The sequence below is a fragment of the Empidonax traillii genome, unplaced genomic scaffold, assembly GCF_003031625.1.
Source record: "Empidonax traillii isolate 1590-97213 ecotype Southwest subspecies unplaced genomic scaffold, ASM303162v1 scaffold56:size2478089, whole genome shotgun sequence".
Lineage (NCBI taxonomy): Eukaryota > Metazoa > Chordata > Aves > Passeriformes > Tyrannidae > Empidonax > Empidonax traillii.
Window position 1 is genome coordinate 2,233,112 of NW_020955249.1, and position 18,049 is coordinate 2,251,160.

Below are 18,049 nucleotides of genomic sequence, written 5' to 3' on the forward strand. Positions count from 1 at the left end.
AGTCTTCAGCATTTCAGGATCACACAGCTCTTTGCAATAATGCTTTAGCTTTATAAAGACACTACTCAATTTTCCTAAGGGGAAAACAGGAGCCTCCTTCTCCTGAAGCAAGCAGCATGCCCTTTTCGGGCTTCCAAAAGGAGCAAGGGGCCCTTGGAGAGAAGCTGACTTTAAAGCTTTCAGGATGATCACACATATGGCCACTGGCTCACCAGCGGCATATGCGGCAGCAGATGGAAAAGTGAAGGTTTCATACCCTCTGAGCAATGCTCTGCAATTTTGACACTTCTCTTGAAAAGCAGAGATGTCAATCACCCTTCCAGGCTGGTGTTTTGGCACAGAAGGGATTCTCCTCAATCTGAGTACCAACACCAAAGGTTAACCTATACAGGCTATTTTGGAAGCAGCTTCTGGTTTAGCCTTCAAATGTAATGAATCCACATACAGCAGAGAGTGATCAATTACTGTTAAGTTTTCTTCACTGCAAATCAGCTAGCTTTTGGTTCATCAGAGAGCAACACACATCCAGTATGCATCCTTTCCCTTAAAGGGGGCAGCAGGGAAGGTGTTTTAATTAATATCACAACACCTTACTAGGTCTAACAAATAAAATGCCTTTTGAAAGTCATCAGCACAAATGGGCTCTAACATCCAAAGGAGATTCTGGCACATCCCCCAGTATAATTGTATTAGTGTGAGCTGCTCTAATATATCATCCTTGAAGACTTTTAGAAAGTTACATACAGAGAAGAAAAAACCCAAACAGCTTAAATAGGTCAGAGACATCCAAACAATTCACTAATTTATATGTCTAACACTACACATACAAACTACAGGTCCCCTCAAAGCAGCCTCTAACAGCTACTGTTACAATTCAATTCGTGAGTTTAGATATTGAAAGATCAGTATTTTTACATAGAGCAAGAACATAATCCTCAAGCTCACTTACAGAAGTTGGGGGTTTGGGAAGGGTGTTGTTTGGTTGTTTTTGAAAGCTTGATTTATCAACAGGATTTCTCTCTTAAAACTTATGCTCCCCTAAAATTCCTGCAAAAAGAGATTCCAATATGTCAACATAACTTCTTTTTTATCTTCATTCCCAAGTAAGATGAAAATTTGGTTTTGATCAGAGATTCTTTCAATTCTCTCTAATTTTATTACAAAATCCCATTAAATCAATGCAGAGGAAAAAAAAAAAAAAACAGGAACAGCAGCAAACCACAGCAACATTTAATTATAAGCCAGAAGGAAAATCAGTTGAGGAAAAATGTAAACAGCTTTAAAGTTTTCAAAATGGTTCTGGAGCTTTTAAAGAGTAAGCTAAGAAAGTTATGGACAGAGACACAGAGTATTGAAACTGGTTGGCTGCTGAGCCTGAGGTAAAATGGTGTGCATTTCAGCCCTGTAAAGTTCAACCATCTACAAGGAAGTCATTCCTATGACAAGTGTACACTGCAAGAATGAAACCCTCTCTAGTTTATAGCACAAATATGATGCAGTGCTTCATTTGCCACATAAAAGTGATTCCAGAAGCCAGTTTCCCTTTACCCTGCTCTACCAGCTACAAAACCTGTGCTTTACCTTGCTCACAAGGTTACTGCGGCAGGGGTGATGACCAACTCATTCCACTCAACACTCACTTATACCAGGAAGCAAATTTACTGCTGGTGGGCTGGTTGCCAGGATCGCAGTTCCCCTCAGGGAATCACTAGAGTGACATGAGACACATCAATCCTTTGCACTGCAGAGAAGGTTCTCAATGTGTGCTCCACTTTCAGAGCCTGCCCACTGTTCAACACAGAGAGAAGGACAGAAGGTGGGGGGAAAGGGACAACTCAGGTAGTAGAAGGGAAGTAGGGCCTTTATATCTCTAACTTCTCATCCTGCAGCTCTTCAGTCTGAACTTTCTCAAAAAACTGTCTTTAATTACCACACACAAATATCATCAGTTTAAAACAAATAAGCAAACAATAGGCCGTTTTTTCACTGGTCCCTTATTAGCATCACCAGGCTTAGTCTGAAAATACACTTTGCAGACTGCATCACATTGCAAGCCATGCGACAGCACTAAGCTTCCTGTGAGAGAGCAGTAGCTGCCACTACTCAGCAACAAAACAGCCAACATACAAATGGCAGGTGAAAACATTTTTTGCTACATACAGAAGCTCACTTCCTGACTTTTACAGGAAGCATTTCTACTGGTTAAGCTTAAAATCAATTTTTGCAGTTGCTTAAACACGACTTCTAGCAGAGTCAAGGAAAATATCATCTGCATAAACACACAATAGCAAAGCCAGATGACTTCCACAGATGGACTTACAAAGACATAGTGCTTCACTGAAGTCATCTACCTGTTCCTAGCTAGTAAGCTCTGTGCTGAGGGTTAAATTGTTGCATCTGAAGTAATTCCATTTCTACCCAGAATAGCTTCATGACAGAGATTAACCATGTATGATTGCACTTCTAAGGATACAACACTTGTGATGACAACTAGATAAACGTAATTATAGACTACTGTATTTTTGGCAAAAGAAATCTGCTATAACCAATACCACAACATGAGCACCTTTGCTATGTATGGGTTAATTTCTCCCTCTTACTGCTTTTGGAAACGCCTTTATGTTTCTATTTACATACTCCTAAAGCAGAATTGAACCTCTGCTGCCTCTCCTCCCTTCCTCCCAGCCTTTCAGGCAAGTGGGTTGTAGAACCAACTCTGCCAGTAAAAGATGCCTCTCTCGCAGCTAAGCCTGATCAGCTGGGATCAGCTGGTTATAGAAGCCAACAAGTGGCTCAGAGGGCAGGGGAGCTGCGGGGAGTCCCTGTACCAAGTAGAGTGCACAACACAACACAGTCAGGGGAACTCTGAAGCAGGGCTTTCAAGCTACTGACCTTTCATGCAGTTATTGGTAGATAACGAACTTCTCCAGATGCATCTCAGAGTAGAAATAAGAGATGCAACTTCCAAAAGGGAAAAAAAAAAAAAAAAAAAAAAAAAAAAAAAAAAAAAAAAAAAAAAAAAAAAAAAAAAAAAAAGAAAAAAAAGGAGAAGACAGCACTGGCCTAACACAGACTCCCAGGATAGAGTCAAACCTTCCTGGACTGACAGAGGCCAGCAACTTACATCTGTCTGCTCAGGAAAGCAAAACAAGGAAGAGACCTATACGTGGGTGGTACAGCAGTAGATGGCTGTGGTGTGAGCAAGTACACTGATAAAAAGCAGAAGTGATGCAACAGGAACAGCCACAGACACCCAAATCTGCAGCTATGAGGTTGCACAGCTGAGGTTAAGACCATTGCAGGCTGTTCTTACTGAGAGCTGAAACAATTTTCCAGGGAGGAGTAAAGGAGCTGAAAACAACCACGATCATAGGACAGAACTAATTTCATCAAAACCACTATACTACGGGAGGACACACATTTAGTGTCTTCAGTAACCATTGCTCGCTGACTGCCCAGGCAGCTCGTGAGTTCAAGCAGCCATTTCAAGCAGTCCACCTTCACAGGCTGCACTAAATATAAACTGCTGATAACTGCGTGGAAATTGTTTCAGTAGAGACAGAGTGCACTGCACAACTCAAGGACATTGGATCCTCCTCAGACTACAGGAGGTCAATTTGCATGACAACCAGAGAGGGAAGGGAACAGAACCAAAGTCTCTGCTACACTTGTGGTTGGGAAATTTCTGTCCCGAGATCATTACTGTCCCATACCCATACTTCACTGAATCATCTGTGTATTAAAAAAACTCCAAAACCTTTAACGGGGGACTATGCAGACGTGGGTTTTGACTACGACTTGTCTAACAGGAGGTTATGGCTCCCTTATCATGTGCTACTCTGCCCTATAGTGATCTTCCATTTTAAAATCTAATTAGATTAGGCTGCACGTCTTTCAGGCACATTTCCCTCACCCAGTGGCCCTTAAAGAAACATACCTTCCTACTTTCAGATAGTACTTTCTTCTCTAGTGGTTCATAAAACACTCATTTAAATAACAGGACATACTAATGTAAGAGAGATGAAACTCAAAACAAATAAACGAAAAAAAAAAGGAAGTTTTCTTCTCCAAGTTTCCTTACAGAATCACTACCAGAAACAACATGTAAGTTACAAAAAGACAGAAGTGTGATCTGTAAAGTTGCCAGTGCCACAACTGGCCACCAGATTACAATACTAGAAAGAAGTATTCTCTTTGCATTGAAATGTACCCCCAAAAAATAGCATGGTTCGAAAAGAAGAAAAGGAGGCAGACTTGCAAAGAGATTTCTGGCAGACATCTTGAAGAGGTGGATGAAATCGATGATAAATTGCAGACACTAAAGACCAGATCCTTAAGAGCACTAGCATTTATTATGTAAATTGCCCCTCTGCTTAGGCATTTTGCCTCCCTTTGATGTATACTGACAAGTTGAAACTAGAAATGAGAACTGGGAGAGTCCCTTTTCCCCATTATCTCAAATACTTTTCTTTTCTAAGCAACAATTAAGTTTCTATCACTTTTGCTTCAGTTCAGAGGGGGAAAAAAACCCACCAAACAAAAACCCCCGAAGTATAAAAAATATTATTAAAGGAGAATGTCAATGTTTTCCCAGCTCTGATGCAGGATGTAAGCAAACTGGTGCCCGACAGCTATAGTGCAGCAAAGGAGAAGAGAAAGACAAGCTGAACAACAAACAGAGGACAGTAAAGACAATCTGGAAGAGATCCAGACATGTTGAGCTTAGTCCCATCACATGAAAAATTAAAGAGGTTAAAACCTCCTCTTAAGAACTTTTCTTCCCATTGTTCTGACCACGACTTTCCTGAACAAACTGCATTGCTCCAGAAACCTCAGGAATTGCGGTGACAATAGATTCCTGCCAAGAGAAGCACCATTACATAATAGAGTTTATGGGAACACGCACAAAAAGCCACTAGGAAGCGCAAACAGACAAGTGCAAAATCCTCTCTGCCCATCAGCTCAGTTTAGCCCTTGACCATTCCAAAGACTACTTCAGGATATTTTTAATTTATACATTTACTTCCTCTGATATCCTTCCACTCAACAAACTGCATTACAGTAACTACTACACTGAGATCAAGTCCACAATAACGTAACCCCCTGGAGAATATGTCCACTGGAAACCACTGTATTTGCATTAATATATTTGAAAGAATACTATGAAGATGAAAAATTGTGTCACTATTTCCATTAGTATATTAGAAATAAGAACTATTTATTATGGTAATCTTTCATACTTTACCCAATTTTAGGAATACTTGGAACGATTATTGCTTTTCAGTTCTGAGAAGCCTAGCGTGCCTAGTTTTGAGTTCCAGGTCCTCCACAGGGGATTTACCATAGCTTTGTTATACGCAGACGTACAGGCTCAGCCTAAGCACTGCACACGTGTAAAAGGCAGCTGCTTGGGAAGCGCTAACCTCTGGACACTGCTAAAGCACCGTATAGAAAAAATAAACGATGAAATCTTAATAAACACAAAGTTTCTCACGTTAAATCGTCCGCGGCAGTGTCTCCACTAACACCTTCATCTCAGATACTACTTTCCCTGTGTCTCTCTATGCTCCCATAAGCTCTGCTAAAGAAAAGAGAGAAAACAGCCGTGAACGCTTATCCGCTGTTACTCTCGGGATTTTTAAACCCTAGAGGTTCACCCCGCGCCAAGAGAATCCACACGTCTCAATATACACTTCAAGACCGCTGACCTCACAGAAAGCCCAGCTCTGCCGTCACCACCGCCCCGCCGCTGCCGTGACACGAGGGAGCCGCAGACACCGCAGGTGACATTATGTAAGGGAGCGGGCCCGGGAAGGGCTCCCGCCGCAGCCCCGAGCGCCGTGCGGGGCCACCGGGCCAGGTTCCCCTCGCTCCCCACCCGCCGCCGCCGCCGCCACCTTCCGCCCCTGCCGGGGCCGAACCCGCCGCCCGCCCCCGGCCCCCGCCCCGCACACACTCCCCGCTCCCCGGCGGCGGGCTCGGCTCCGCGCCCCGCCGCAGCCAGCCCGCTGCCCCCGCCCCGCCGGTCCCTCGGCGGCGTAGCCCCCGACACGGTGCTGCGCGCCGTCCCTCGCTGCTGCTTACCGTGCGGGTGACTCGGCGGGCGGGCTCGGCGGGGCGGCGCTGCCCAGGGGTGCCGGTGGTGCCCTCAGCTCGGCGGCCGCGCGCCCCGGCCGCCCCGGCGTCTCACCCGCCCAACGCCCCGGCCGCCGCCGCGCGACAGGCCCCGCCCCACCCCGCGCGCCGCCGGGCCGAGCGCTGTGGGAGGGGCGGCCCTTAAAGGGGCCACGCGAGCGGTGCGGCCGGCGGGGGGCGCTGCGGGCCGGCCTCGTGCCGCCCGCAGAGGGCGAGCGGGGCGGGGCGGGGCGGGGCGGGGCAGGGCAGGCCCGGCCCGAGGCCCCGCCCGAGGCCGCGCGTCTGCCCTCGCTGCCGCTGGTGACTGACGAACGGCAGCGGAGGAGAGGAATCCTCGCCGCAAACAGCGACGGTCGCTGTCAGAAGCCGGCGGGAGCACCGCGAGCCCCCTCCCCTCCCCGCGGGGCGGCGCGGGCGCACGAACACGTGGCGCTCGCTGCCGGCCCCGCACCGGGGAACAGCGGCGGTGAGCCGAGCTGGAGTGCCCCGTCCGAGCTTCTGCCGCTCTGTGCCGGAGCAGGAGCGCCTCCGCAGCAACAGGGGAGGAGGGCGCTGCACAGCCCGGGCTATTCATTCTCTCTTTGCTGTCAGCCCTTCATCCCCGGTCGCGGGTGCGGCACACGGTGCGGTGCCCGGTGCCTCCGCCCTGCCGCGGAGCGCATCGGAGCTCGGCCGGCGGAGAGGCTCGGCCATCGGCGCTCTGCCGCGGACACACCACAGAAGCCTTGCCAATGCTCCTGCAGCACCTGCCAGCCCGTCCCTGCTCCTATCCCCCCAGCTCACCTGCTTGGCAGACCCTCGTTTCCCCTCCCGGCCGGACCTCGCCGGTGGCAGGCCTGTGGGAGCACAAGCCGCAGCGGGCTCAGTCCTGCTGTACAGCACCAGCAGAGCCAGGATGTTGGCTGGAAGGTCTAAGGCTGGGCTGTTGCAGGAGGTTGCACGCTCACAGGGCTTTAGTACACGCAGGTGTAGGGGGATGTTCTACACCTTCTTGCCGCCTCCTCTCTCTTCATCTGCTATTTATAGCCTCTCTTAAGACAACACTTCTGTATCCAACAGTGCACTCAGGGAATCAAGAGGGATTCCTTTCTTAGCTTTCGTTTCTATTCTTTGAATTAATACTTAACCTTCTATAGATCTGCTACATTATTCATATTTTGCTGTGGAAAGTGAGCTGTGCTCCCTCTTATATGGAGAAGGAAGCCTACGTAGCTTTACTGGAGAGGTGGAAGGAAGTTTACTTTTCCTACTTTTCTGGAATAGCACAGTGATCATTCATAATAAAAGCCCATAATAGGTTAAAGCTTACCAATGGCTTACCATTACTTCATCAGATGTAGGAGATGAATATGGTACATCACAAAACATTCCCTATAAATATTGCCCTTGTAAGCACTTCAAAACTAAAAAGCAGGAAAAAACAACATCATCATCCGGAAAACATGCCTGAAGGCAGGAAGGAAGAGAGTGGGAGCTAGAGCTGCACACAAACCTGCTGATTCATACAGCTGTTCTTTTTGTGAAATCTCGGATGCAGGCCAGTATTTTCACTCTGTTCCTTCCACCTTTGCATTTTGTTGTGGTTTGTTAGTGCAGATGTCCTGGACCTGGAGAAAAAGTTCAGAAACCTTTGTACTTCTGAAAGAAAAGAGCTGCAAGGAGGCTGCCACACTGCTCATGTCATTAAATGAATACAGAAAGGTGCAACTCCTTGCAAATTCTCACTAAAATGACCTCCCACTGAGGGCTGGTTCATCAAATTTTTAGGTTCAACTGGCTAATGTTTTTAAAAATTTAGAGGTTTGATTTCTGTACTTCCTTAATTCTCGTTCATACATATTTCTTTGTATAACTATATCAAACCATAATTAAAAATGCTCTATGCTCTTCTTTGAGGCTTCAGATACACTAATTCAGATACACTTGTTTTGTTTTTTTTTTAATCACAGAATCACAGAAATCAGCATTTACAGACTATCTTTTATGTCCAAAGTATCACACGGACATTAACTACTGCCTTTTACGCGGGATTTGGCATACTGCATCAGACTACCAGCCTGTCTAATCCTGTTACCAGCGATAGCCAACTGCCAATGCTTCAGAGAAAGCAAATGCCACTAACTGCCCGCAAAACAGGTACAACTCTCTTTCAGCCCAGTGCTTATGACCTACTGATTCCATTCTTGTCAGGCTCCAGGTTCTGGACAGGGAGGTGATACGTTTTATATACACATTTTTTTACACATGTCAATAAAGGAAGATCAGGAGCTGCCACCATCAGAGCGCCTCTCCCCAAGGCACAAAGCATAAGGTCTCAACCCAAGGTATTTTGGCACAGTTTTCCTGATGTTCACTTTCAGGTTGCTTGAATAGAAATTAAAATATCAATTGAAACATTTCACTTTGGGTAGTAGAAATTTTAAAGCATGAAAGCTGCCAGAATGCACTAGAAGGTCAAAGCATGCTTATTTTGTGCAGCCCCATCTGATTAAACAATTAGTTTCTCATCTGATGGTTACAGATGTTACTTTTACTCCACAGAAGAAGTATTACTATCACATAATCTTAGCCCATCAATACACTTCTTCATGGTGGAGACACTGATGGGATTTGGTCAGACTCACCGGCATGGGGCTGGGGAAAAGGGCAGCTCATCTATGGGTGCACTGAGACACCCCACAACACATGGGGTGTCTTGCCCTTGTTCCTTTGGCAGACCTAGCAGTGGAGGCTGGGCTGGAGAACACATTTTACAGCAACATAAAGCATTTCTCATAGTTTTGCAAATGCACAGTGTTCTGCACACCTTGATAGACCCCACAGGGATAGTTGCTGCCTTCCAGATCCACACCTGCCACTGGATTATTCAGATAAAAAAACACATATTTTTAATCCCAGACATGAAATTTTTATCTTGTCCTTCAAACTGCTGGAAGCACTTCACATTCTGTGAAAACAAATGGTACCTTTCACCCTCCTGCACACACCTGTCCACCCCTTCCATCCCATGATGAACTTTACAGGTTATCTGTAAAGTTCAGGATAAAGTTACAGGATGTCTGTTCAGGACATATCTCACATGACCCCAATTTCAAGGTAACTTCACTCCTGAGAAAAGCCACAGATAAAATACGATTCCTGATGGTAGTGCTCAGCTGGAAAAGGTCTCATGACAGTCCAAGCACTATCAGAGGAGAAAAAACATAGCCTAAGATATAATGTTACCTCAGGCTGTCACACAACCCATCCTTGGCCATGAGCCCTGGCAATGTTACCATGCTGTGCTACGTCCTCCTCCCCAGCACTATGTGCTCCTGCACACAAGGAGGGAGTGCTGTGCCTGCCCCGTGTCATTTGCTCCCTCCTCCACATTGCTGCCCAGCCAGCAAACCAAAAGACTGAGACAGTTTCACTCTAAGGACAAGCTGCTACACAGACCCTTCAGCTCCCAGCTCAGTCACTAAAGACTTTTTGGCTTCAGAGGACTCTCTCACAAATGTTTTCTTCTCAGGGAGTGAGTTCTTACTGTTAAAATGCAGGAGAGCTACTCACATTTGGCTTCTTCCATTGATGCCCCAATCCCACCGGACCCCATCCTTCTCCTGGCCCTGGAAAGCTGGTAGCTTCACACCAGAGGTAGGAATCACACCAGAGCAGGTGGCATCACACCTTTTGTTCCTCAGAGCTGGCAGCATGCCAGGCGTGATTCTAGCAAACAGCATCTTCCACTGGGGCATATGTGACAGCCATGCACGCTATTGCTCCTTTGCCTTCTTGCTGATAACACCTCTGTAACCTATTCATTGACAACTTGCTAGAAATGGGGTTTGTGCAGGAGTAAATCAATTTTTAAATGCTTCCAAAATCCCCTCAGCCCATTAGCCTAGCGTTGAGTTTATCTCTCCTGTTTTGCTTTGTTTTTTTTCCCATTTCCTTCCAGACACATCTCCTGTTCTGCTAACCCTTGGTTACACTTCCAGGATCATACACTGGAACCCATGCACATTTTTCATGTTTAGCAGGGCATTACTCATTTATTAATATTCAGAGTAGATGTAAATAGAGCAGCTCATCTCCAAAAGACTGCTGAAGCAACATGGGGAAAACAACAACAAAAGAGAAATCCTGGCACACCATCCACCCTCCTACCTTGCTGGAGCTTTCAAGTCCATAGTCTGCTGCTGAAGGACAGGTAAGGCTAAACCAGGCTATGAGCATCATCCTTGCCATGACATTTCTCAGAGTACCGCAAATATTCACTGCACTAGTAGACTTTTCCTTCCTGTGACTTGAAATGCAACATGCAGTTGAGGAGCAGCTGCCAGGGCTCTCATGCCATCATGGGAGCCAAAAGACTCAGCTCACAACTTGGAGTTTATGGGGATTTGGGGCTTGAAGCTGTGCAACATTTGTTCTGTACTTATAGGCCTGTACCAGAGAAGCTCAAAAAAAATCATCTCCTGGAAACTACCCAGAGCTTTTCTCTCTCAGGGAAACAAATGAGGCCTTAATTAATTTTCTTTCAAATACAGCAAATTGACTTCTGCTCCAGTTGTGCTAGCTTCAAGCCACACAGCACAATGGTATTAATTCCACTTCACTTAAGGGCTAAATATTCAGAGCAAGGAAAAGGGAGTTTCCTGTAGGTCTTCTCATGTTGAAGTCAACAACCAAACCACCCTGGTTTTCACAGGACTGGTTTCTTCACTGTCTACATTTCTGAGGTTGACTGTGACATGCCCCTGGATTAGCACACAAAATGCAGGATATATGAAAGGCACCAGCTAGGCAAGTTGCCTGGTCCTTTGCATATTTTTAAAGGTCTGCCACATCCTGCCTCAAATTTCATTTCATAGGCTCAAAGACAGAAGCACTGTTAGTGTCCTGTCCTAAGGCTACCTTACTGGTTTGCTGATCATCCTAACTAGCCCTGCTGTCTCAATCTCAGTCTAATCTTTCTTAACACCAGAGTTTTGCCTGCAGGATTTCCCAACACTGTAATAATTAACAGTGTTCTAGGCAGGGTCTCCTTAGTACCTTGTGGTTGCACTCCCTCACCTCTCCCAGAGATACTCTGCCCAATAATCCGGATCACATTTGCTTTCTTAGCATTTGCTTCATTTGGGTAGCTCAGAGCTGCCCTACAATCAGCATTTACTCCATGTCCAAGAGAATTGCATCCAATCCTAGCAGAACAATTTGCCTGGGCACAGTGACACTGTGCAGCAGACATCCTGCACAGGTATCTCACCATGGTGTTCTTCGGTGCCATGGACCTGTACTAGCATCAGCTCATGAATCTCATCCCTATGCTCTGCTAAAAAACATGAGAGTTGGAAAGAAAAAAATGTACAACAAAACCCAAATCACTGAGTCCAGTGAGACTGTTAGTTCAAGCAGAGAACCTGCAGGACCTGACCTGTATATACATATACAGGAAATACTAATTCTACAAAACTTATTGTTATGGGAAACTATCCATCCTGCCCCCTTTAGTATGTTCAGTGACACAGTAGCTGTATCATGGCCTATGTGCTACAGTAAAGAGGTACAGGGGACCCCCTCTAGCTTATCTGTGGGACTCTGTTTCAAAGAAGATGAAGGACAAGATCTCTTTCATCATAAAATCCTGTGATCAATTTAAATTACTTTCCAACCATCTTGAGATCCTCCTGCTGCCCAGTTTTTCTAATATATTCAATATACTGCTTCATTATCACATTGGCTATGCATTGCTTAGGGGGGGTGCTATTGTTCCTCTTCACAGACGGAAGCGGGAGTCACAGATCCCATAGATATCCACTCATATAATTTATTTAGTAACAAAGTGACAGAGCAAAGAACTGAAACTGTTCCTGTCTAACACCCATTGTACTCAGCCCTTCTTTCTCTCCAACGACAATTTCATGTTCCAGGATTTCCCAAAAAGCAGATTGATTTAGTCGCAGCTTCTCCTCTGTCAACTCTGAAAATTAAATTAAGAGTAAGGCATCTCTTGATTTATTCTTCAACATTAAGGTATCTCCAGAAGTCTTTCTATTACACAGTAGGTTTTTGTTATAGGGCATTTGTTAACTTCTCGGATTTTCATTTGTTCTTTCCACATGATTTTGTATTGTTTGGCTACACACAGTGACTCTGTACACCTCAAGGAAGCTGCAAAACTTCATTTTCTTTCCTTTATATAAAACTCAGCCCTCTGCAAGTTGCAAAGCTGTATATTAAAACTACTGTTTGCTGACTTTCATATTTTCTGAGGCAACATCTGGCATAAAAACCGATTGCAAATATGATCAGAGTTAGCAAGATTTTCTTCCAGCAGTCTTCCACCTGGCTTTATTCCCAGATATCAGCCCAATGGAAAAGAAAAATCTACTTGGCAGTGTCTCCAGTTGCAGTTTTTCATTCTTCAGGTAGAACAGTTTCCAGTCCTGGGGAGCTTTTGTGGAATTCAGATGATGGAGTCTGAACTGCACTGGGACTGATATGGCCTCTGGGGTTCTGGACAGATTCTCTCTGATGCCTAAATAATTCAGAATCCCAGCTCATGCTGTAGAAGAATAATAGAGTTTATCCCCTCCAAAGTCTAGGTATAATTCGAGGAATACAAATGTAATCCTGTCATTATGAGTAGTAGGCTTCATCTTCAGACATTCACCCATAATTAAGCAGAATTATTCATAAGGGGCTGTAGCTGCAGTTAAGGCAGAGTTGGTCACTCAGGTTGTTAAACCATTCAAACAGCAGGGGCAACTCAGCCTTGGGCAACCGCCTTGCTGGACTTAATGTGGGTGAGTGATGTGACTCTGCCCATGTACGTTCAGTCTGCCTCCCAGAGTGGGATATCTGTCTTTCAGTTCTCCTGAATTCAGGAAGCAGGCAGGTTTAACACCTCTCTGCCTTTCTCCTCAGGCCATGATAGACGCCAGTGCAGGCTGAGTGCAAAGCTCACACATAGCTCTTATACACTCCATAAGGATGGGTGTACGGATAACAAAACAAGGGTTCAACTCCGATTCCTGACTCCTCTCTCAATGCTCCCTACTGCGTGTCACTCCCAGATGACAGCAGAAGCAAACAGCAAATCTCTTCCTTCTGTCTGCCAGCTCCTTGGCATAGCACCACCAGGCAAAACCAAGTACAATCTAGGAAAGGAAAAGTAGCTCATATTTAGACCGAACCATTAAATACTATATCCTATAATGTTATGTTCTGATGTGTCTTCCGGCAGGGGAAGGAAGAGTGATGTGAGATTTTTGCTGTTCTAAAAATACCTAACTTATAAAATCCAAGCAATGGTGAAGGTAGAAATCATACAAAAAGAATCTTAGTATTCAACTAATAAACACCTCAGATTAGTTAAAACTAAAATAATTTAAAATCTCCAGTCTTAATCTGACAGTTTGTTCTGTTTGATTGCACTTTGCATTTTACTTCCCCTGAAGAGCATCACCAGCAATGTCATATTTCCCACTGTTCTTCAATAGCTTCATGTTGTGATTTCCAGGCTGTGCTAGAATAAATAGCACAGCTTGGAAACTGAAGCAGCATGCAAGACTGATCATTTGCTCAAAACCAACAGTTTCCAAGTAAATGAATGGAATGTAATTGCATTTCAGCTTCAGCTTGAAAATGTAACCAGTATTAGGATGTAATCTTCCTGTTGAGTTTACATTCCATGGCACTTGCTTATTAGAGACTTTTCTGGGTCACTGCACTATTTGTATATGGATGGGAGTTCACGGACATGTAGTTTGTAGTCCTGCATGGATCACCCCATTGGTGTACTCTGACCTTTCATACAACAAAGGCATCCTCGTACTAATTTCAGGTATTCATTTACCTCATCTTAAGTTTGCACTATGCCCTTGGAGCCAAATCTATCACCATGCGCAAGGACTCCGTAACTCCCTCACGACCCATGAGCTCTCTATAAAAAGCCAAGCCTGACCAGAAGAACTGAGTGCATCAGGCTCAACAGCCACATCTGAGGTTTGGGTCAAAATATGCCAGTATTCTAATTTCTCCAGAAATAACCACTGGCAACAGAATATCCCCAGAAGCAGATTAAATCTTCTCTCACATCTATACTTGTTTCCATGGAAATATGCAGTGACAAGGTTTTTCCCCTCATGTTCTCTGCCAGCCTACCATATTTTTTTTTTCAAACAGCCTTGGTAACTGAATAGGTTTTCCCAAATACAAGAGAGCTGTTCAGTCTGACCCCAAGAGAGCACCATGCAGCAACACTGCTTCCAGTCCTTAATACAGAGAGACAACTCTTTGCAAATCCTTTCAACTAGGGACCAGCAAAACCTTTTCATTACTGAAGACTAACTGGTTTTGATGAGACAGTAAACACCATACACTATGGTGTTACCCAGTAAGACAAACACAAATAACAACTCACTGTCAGCACACTGGCTCTAGACTCCAGCTTTATATTAGAGTGAAGGATATAGCATTTGTACTGCAAGTCTATTCCCAGTAGCTGCGAAACATTTGGCTTCTGGCAGCAGCCCTCTGCACTGCCCCTCACCATATGTCACCATCCCCAGCTACTTCCTCATATCTCCTCTCTTCTCTGCTTCCCTGCTCTGTGCATCTGCCCCAGCCAGAAGCTCTATTTCCCTAGAGACTCACATGAAGTGGCTGAAGCCCAGCCACAGATGACACATTCAGCAGAGCCTCTGGGCTGTGAGCAGTGGGGACGGTGCCTTGGCTTTGGGCAGTTACTTTGAAGTTGCTCAGGGTGCTCTTCCTTCACTGCACAGGAGCAGCCCGGACAGGGGCTGCAGAACAGCACCTATGACACAGGGGAGGAGGAAGGCCTTGCCTGCATCTCCCCAACAGGCAGCCTGCGGCAGCAGGAGAGAAAATGCCCATCCTGACACCCATGGAGGAAGGGAAAGCCAGGCAGTGCTAGGAGTGCAGGCAGAGAAGAAACACAGAGTGACAAAGATCAAAGTCAAAGATGTATAAAAGGAGGCAACAGTGAAATCTCACAGAGGAGAACTTTGGCTTTTGTCAGGCTGTTACAGTGACCTCGTGGCAGCCTAGGTTTTGGACCTTGGCCATCAGGCAAGCCCAGTGTGTAAAGTCTCATGGAACTTCATATTCGGCATTATCACTTAGCAGGCTGCATAGTCACTCAGGTGGATGGGCTGCAGGCCTGTAAATAAAGGATTATGGCATGTGACAAGTGGCTGTTCAGAGGGAAGGGACCAAGGGTATAATGGCAATAGGAATCAGTAAGACCTTAGATTGAGTGCCTCAATAAAGTTTTAAACTAGTGCTTAAAACCATCCAGCTGGCAGAAGGTTGTGCTGGAGAGGCTCTGGTGTGTGCTGGGAGAGGTGCAGGAGCTGCATCTGGGCAGGGAAGGGACATGTTTGGGTAGATGCTTGGTGCCTGTACCCCAGCAGCAGCTAGGAAGAGAAGGACACTACGCCTAGGAGACACCAGCAAAAGCTATGTCAGAGGGCTCCTTACTCTCCTCTCCCCAAGGCTGTCACTTTCCCCCTATTCTCAGGGCTCAGGAAGGTGCAGGAATATTCTGGTGCAAAACCAGGAAGAGTCTAAACAAGAGAGAGTAGGCTGAGAGCTTGAGCAGCTAGGTCAGGATCCTCCCAACGACGGTGTAAACACAGCCTGAGACAGAGAGTAGAAAATGCAAATTAGATGAAGGAAGGATTCGACCTGGAAAACAAAAGCTATTTAGCAAGGAGTAACAACTCACTAACTAATGTTCCTCTTGGCAGAGGGGACAAGAGTTCTGGAAAGTCAAATTATGTTAATCTAACCTTAGGAGAGCTAGAAAATTAGAGAAGGGGACACAAAGAGATTAGTTAGAGAGGAGAAAGGCAACACACAAGCACCAGGACTGTGCACACAGCTACCATGCCAAAGGCAGCACAGAGGGAAGTGCTGGGCAGGAGCCCACTGCTCTGTTCAGGGCTGTGGCTACCATGAGAGCCTGACACACTGGGAGGAGATAAGAAAGGTGATAGCTCCTTGTGCAACTACAAGGCATTGATTTGTGATGACAGTGTGAGTTCCTTGTCTCTGAGGAGATATGGAAACAGTTTACAAACGTTTGTAAGGCATATGCCCAAGCAGGAGGGAATGCAAATTACTTACTAGAGAAGATAAAACAAAGAGTGGGAAAACCAAAGCAGAAAGTGACTTACAAGATTTTACCAATGAGCTGCAAAAGGTTATGAAATAGCTCTCACAAGAACAGCAGGGAAGAATCCAGGTATGGGCAATTTTAAATCTGGATGGGAAGAAAGTAATTAATACATGAGCAATGAAAGGTATACAGAAGAATTTGTTGAAGTGATAAAAATATTTCCACCTGCACAATCTGTACTCCCAATTTTCCACTGCCCTGCATTTCTTGCTATCATTAGCAGCAATTTAGAGCAGGAAAATGTTTACTAAAGCAGGAACATAACCTTATAGCACTGCTCCACCTGAGCATAGATTTCTAGACACACCTAGCCAACAGAGAATTAGGTTTTATAATTGTGTCTGGGAAAATGACTCAGTAGCAGTGATCCTCTTCAACTCACCCAGTCATATCCTCCTGCCCCATCCCAAATCTCCTTTACTCTTCATGAGGTAGGGATATGATTCCATGTTTGGATAGTGTGTGTTAATGTCTTCTAAAGACATATCCTGCTGCTTCTAAAAATCTCCTGATTAATCCCTTTTTAATTGCATTTGGGAGACCAACTCCTTATGAGGCTCCCAAAGATTCACAAGGAAACCTGAAAAGATCAAAGCCCAAACACAGTCCCAATGAAGGTTGAAATAGCCACCTGCTAAAAATTTGGAGAAGTTCACACCTTACATGGTATATATGCTTACCAGTTTAATATTTTCCATGAGGAGAGAGCATAGCCATGGCTACAGTGCTACAGCAAGTATGAATGGTTAGCCTCATCAGCCAGCAAGCTGGACTCTTCAGACAGCAGAGAGCTGTTCCCTAGATTGAGGATGTTTCATGTAACTAATTACCAAGCTTTATAACCGTCCCCTGCAGACTATCATGCTGATGAATGAATGAGATCAGAATAGTCCATATGGTTTATTGTTAGAGTTTGGCCACTCGCTGTAGATGCATCATTACTCTGTGCATTCATCAGCATGGGGATGAGCACAATTCAAAGTCTTTGCCCATACAATATGGGCAACAACCCACACAATCACAACCAACCTGCAGCTCTTCAGCTTTATCCCAAGAACTCCCCAGGCCTTTTTCGTGTCCTTCTGTTCCTCTGTATCCTTGTCCTGGGCCATCCTGCAAGTCCTTTGGTGAATGCCATATCCTTCCTTATTAAAGTAAAGCATAGTAAGCTGCACCTGTAGAAGTTAAACAAGAAATTGCTGAAAAACTTTGAATTCATAACACAGTGGCTAATGGTGCATTGAATACTCTTGTCCTCTGCCTGACAAAATCAGAGTTGCTCCACTGTGTGGCACAGATGCTCTGCAGCTCCACAAGCAGCAATGATCCTCTTTCTGCTGAATGATATTTCCAGAGCAGAGCATTTCTCAACTCCACTGAGGCTGTTAAGCCCAGGAACCATGTAGAAACAGGGGATATTTCAAAGTAACTGCAAGCACCATGTTCAGAGTAGGTACCCAAAAAGGTGTACTGGATTGCCTGACACATCCCTGCATCAAGCAATACCTTGCATTAGCACTAAAGGGAATAGGGTTTCATGGATGGAAACTGCTTTGAGCTGAAATCTGAGAGCTGTACCATTCTTTTCCAGCTCTGGCGTGAATTCCCTAGGCGGTCCAAGGCAGGCACCTTCATCTCCCTGTGGCTCAGTTTGCCATCTGTAAAACTGGGTTAGCATCCCCTCCTCCTTCTTACACCACTTTTATCCTTGTCTATATCAAC

General features: G+C 45.3%; 1 protein-coding gene across 9 annotated transcripts in view; it reads right to left on the reverse strand.

Moving 5' to 3' along the window:
* Positions 1–18,049, reverse strand: part of SUSD6 (sushi domain containing 6) — a 112,489-nt gene that overhangs the window by 79,675 nt on the left and 14,765 nt on the right. For 5 of the 9 annotated variants that reach the window (XM_027879709.1, XM_027879710.1, XM_027879706.1 and 2 more), the window contains exon 2: positions 17,357–17,502. The gene's annotated coding sequence lies outside the window, so the exon portion shown is untranslated. Of the gene's footprint in view, positions 1–5,494; positions 5,622–6,084; positions 6,123–17,356; positions 17,881–18,049 lie in introns of those variants that run through there. The other 4 variants (XM_027879705.1, XM_027879715.1, XM_027879707.1 and 1 more) reach the window with 4 other exon arrangements.